This window comes from Callospermophilus lateralis, chromosome 5 (assembly GCF_048772815.1).
Source record: "Callospermophilus lateralis isolate mCalLat2 chromosome 5, mCalLat2.hap1, whole genome shotgun sequence".
Lineage (NCBI taxonomy): Eukaryota > Metazoa > Chordata > Mammalia > Rodentia > Sciuridae > Callospermophilus > Callospermophilus lateralis.
Window position 1 is genome coordinate 10461689 of NC_135309.1, and position 4265 is coordinate 10465953.

Below are 4265 nucleotides of genomic sequence, written 5' to 3' on the forward strand. Positions count from 1 at the left end.
AGAGCCACTGGGATTGCAGGCATGCACCACCATACCCAGCGAATGAAGCTAATTTTAAAAGTTGGAAATAATATTTAAGTAATTGTAGTGAGTTTATTATTGAAAGTATTTAAGCAATGAATGGTGATTAAATAAGTTCAGTTTCTTTTTGCATTTGAACATACAAGAGAAAGTTTAGCCAGAAGCTGTGGTGCACTTCTGTAATCCCAGAGGCTCAGGAGGCTGAGACAGGAGGATTTGGAGTTCAAAGCCAGCCTCAGCAACATCAAGGTGTCAAGCAAGTCAGTGAGATCCTGTCTCTAAATAAAATACAAAATAGGGCTGGGGATGTGGTTCAGTGGTTGAGTTCCCCTGAATTCATTCCCCAGTACCCTGCCCCCCAAAAGGAACTTTAACTGGGAAACTGAGCCCCAAACCCTGTAAACTTAGTCTAGTGGGATGCTGTGCTTGTTTGCTTTTATTGGGGTCTCACAAACCTGCATATCATACTTCCCCATGGCTAAATGATTTATTTTTAATTTATTCATGATCAAGGTCAATGGTAATAAAAGTATGATATAAGCTGTATATAAGTGTCTGTAAAAGTGAGCGAGATAAGCAGGATATTACATTTAAAAGAAACAGTAAATAGATTTACTTAATTACATGATAATGTCACATATAAAAAGTGAGAAAGCCAAGGCAGGAAAAGACCATGTTCCAAGATCGTGTAGTTAATAACTATAAGAATCTGGGGGCGTAGCTGTATCATGGCTGTGTGCCTAGACAGCTTCTAAGTATCGCCCAGTCTTGGAGCAAATCCTTCTATGTGGTTAAATTCCAGCATCCAGCATCCCCTGGTTGTCATGCGAAGGTTGGAGGCAGAACTGCTGGGATATGCTCTTCAGACCAAGGGGCAGCGCTTACCTTGGATGGTGTCACCTGCTGACACAGGTGACCAGCTCCTCCAGACTTTAGGCAGGAAGTGGTCTCTGACGGGGCAAAAGGATGTGGGAAATGAGCCCACAGACATATCCAGGGACAATATCCCAGGGGCTTGTGAAGGGGACAGAAAGGCAAGATCTGGGTGACTAGAAGAACCCACAGGAGATAAGAGTCAGGAGCCAAATGGGCAAGGAGAAGAGCAGACCCAGGTGTGAGAGGCAGGGCAGAGGACCCACAGGGCCCAGCCAACCAAGAATGCCCTGGGGTCCCCATGGCCTCGTCTTGAGCTGGATTTAAGAGATCCAGTGTGTGCATGAGGCTTCCTGCTCCATGCTGGGCTCCTGAAGGCAGATTCATAGAGCTTACAATGTCGTCTTCAGTCCATGTAAAGTTTCCTTGTTCAGTGGACATAGCCTTCCTGATGCTTTTGCCCAGGCATGAGAGGAAAAAAACAAACACAGCAACACACCTAACTGCAGTCTTAGAGATGATGAGCCAAGTGGCAAATCAGCAGAAGAGAGGGTCCTCAGGGGAGTGTGTGGACTGGCCAGTGTTCTGTTCACCAACCAGGGACGATCCGCAGCTCCTCTGTGCCTCTGTGTAAGATGCGCTTGCACTTCCTCACAGAGACTGAGTTACTGAGTAGGGCACGGTGGTCATGGAGGGCCACAGGGAAAGCGTTGCAGCCATCAGGGTGAGAGATGGTGGCACCTATTCCAGGCAGCAACAAAGTGGGCGGATAATAGTGATCCCCCTGGATCTGGAAATAGTTGCAGGTGGAGCCAGTTGATTTTGCAGAACAGTCTAATATTGGGTCAAAGTCAAGGTTTTCTGGTTGAGCGACTGGTGAAGAGTGCCCCCTAGTGGGGGTGGACAGCTGCACCAAGGGTCTGGTGGGCAGCTTTGGGAGGTGAGGTCACAGAAGCCTCAGGAGCTGAGTGGACATCTGTGGTGCATTTCAGATGGGACAGCTGTTTGCACACTAATATTCAAGACTGACACGTGAAATTGAGGGTTAAGAGCTGAGAGGCTTAACCTAGAGTCAGGCTAGTAGGAGGCCCGGTGTAACCCCAGCACCATGAATGAATGAATGAGTAAAGTCAAGAGCTGCATGCTGAGCTGCTGTAAACCCTGAGAGTTTGCAAACATGAAGAGCCAGCTACGGTGGAACCCAGAGGAAGGTCACGGATATCAAGTGACGAGCTGATCAGGAAGAGGGAGGGGTCCTGAGAGCAGTGGACAAAGCAAGCAGAGGAGCTGGGGGTGGTGGTGGTCACGCCTGTGATTCCAGCTTCTCAGAGGCAGAGGCAGGAGGGTGGCAAGTGCCAGGCCAGCCTGGGCAACTGGTGAGGCCCTGTCTAAAATCAATAGGGCTGGGGTGTGGGCTGGGGATGTGGCTCAAGCGGTAGTGCGCTCAGTGCGTGGCATGCGTGTGGCCCGGGTTCGGTCCTCAGCACCACATACAAACATAGATGTTGTGTCTGCCAAAAACTAAAAAATAAATATTAAAATTCTCTCTGTCTCTCTCTTTAAAAAAAAAAGGGCAGGGGTGGAGCTCAGTGGTAGAGCACTTGCCTTGCATGAGTGAGGCCCGGGTTCAACCCCCACTACAACAAGCAAATGTACAAACCAACTCATAAATGAAGCAGAGGACTAAGGGCCACTGAAGGAAGGGATGGTCTCCACCAGGGAAGGAGTCCACGGCAGATGGGAAGCCCACGGAGGCAGCAGAGCTGGAACTTGATGGTGTGCTTCACCTCTCGTTTACAGGGAATGAAAACCAGGCTTTTGGTAAACTGGAACAACTCCAGCAGAGAGGTGGCCACTGCTGGCCAGGAGAGGGTGAGCTGGAAACCTGCAGCACCTCCCAGTGTGAGGGAGGACACAGCTCAAGTGAGGGACTAGCTGAGACCCATGCACACCACTCCTTCAGGGTACAGATGAACGGTAGGTGGGGGTGTTAGTGGCCTAAGCCTGCACATGCTCCCATGGGGACCCCAGGCTTCTGATCAAATAGATCACTTGCTGAAGGAACAGAGAGACAAGGCCATGCTGAGGTTTGAAAACAGAACACATTTGCAATCCTCACTGAGGAGACAGAGGAGTGACTGGGTCAAAGCGTGGAATCATTGATCTGCAGATCCAAAAGTGGTCAAATAAAAGGAGCATGGGACTGTGCATTTGAACCTCCCAAGAGCAGCACATGCAAACCTAAAACAAAACAAAAAATCCCTGAAGGTCCAAACACCAACGGTCATTGCACCCTGTGCTTTTCATACATGTTTTCTGCACTCCCTGCCCCCAGACGATGCAAACCCCAAATGTGTCTGTGGTCACCGAGTTTCAGCTGCTTGGATTCCAGACCCTTCAGGAGTGGCAGACCCTGCTCTTCACCATTTTCCTACTCATCTGCCTCCTGACCCTCACGGGGAACATCGTCATCATCGCAGTGGTGAGCCAGGACCAGCGCCTGCACTCCCCCATGTACACGTTCCTCCAGCACCTCTCTTTTCTGGAGATCTGGTACACGGCCACCATCGTGCCCCTTCTCCTGGCCAACCTAGCCTCCTGGGGCCGGGCCATCTCCTTCTCCGCCTGTATGAAGCAGCTCTACTTCTTCGTGTTCTTTGGGGCTACTGAGTGTTTCCTCCTGGCCATGATGGCCTACGACCGGTACCTGGCTATCGGCAGTCCACTGCACTACCCCTTCCTCATGAGCCCTGACACCTGCAGGCACCTGGTGGCCCTCTGCTGGTTGACAGGGGTGGGCACAGGCTTTCTGTCATTCATGATGATTTCCCAGCTGGACTTCTAGGGGCCCCACCACATCAACCACTTCTTCTGTGACCTCCCACCGCTCATGCAACTCTCCTGCTCCAGTGCCCACGTCACCGAGATGGCCATCTTTGTCCTGTCGGTCACAGTGCTGTGTGTCTGCTTTCTCCTGACCCTCATGTCCTCATGACCCTCATGTCTTCATTGTGTCCTCCATGTTGAGGATCCCTTCAGCTTCTGGATGGATGAAGACCTTCTCCACCTGTGGGTCTCACCTGGCTGTTGTCACCATCTACTATGGGACCATGATCTCCATGTACGTGCGCCCCAGTGCCCACCTGTCACCCGAAATCAACAAGATCATCTCTGTCTTCTACACCGTGGTACTGACGAACCCAGTCATCTACAGCTTGAGGAACAAAGACTTCAAGGAGCCTGTTAGAAAAGTCATCATAAGGCAGTGCGGCCACTGGTCCCTGAAGGATTCCCTTGCATTTGCATAGCCTATGGACAGGCATTTCTAACCTCTTACACACTGTTGGGAAACTGGCCTTGCACACCTCAAA

The 4265-nt window shown here is 50.6% G+C and overlaps 1 pseudogene; it reads left to right on the forward strand.

Moving 5' to 3' along the window:
* Nucleotides 1-3232: 3232 nt before the first annotated feature.
* On the forward strand, nucleotides 3233-4202 carry LOC143641719 (olfactory receptor 11L1-like; annotated as a pseudogene).
* Nucleotides 4203-4265: the final 63 nt, after the last annotated feature.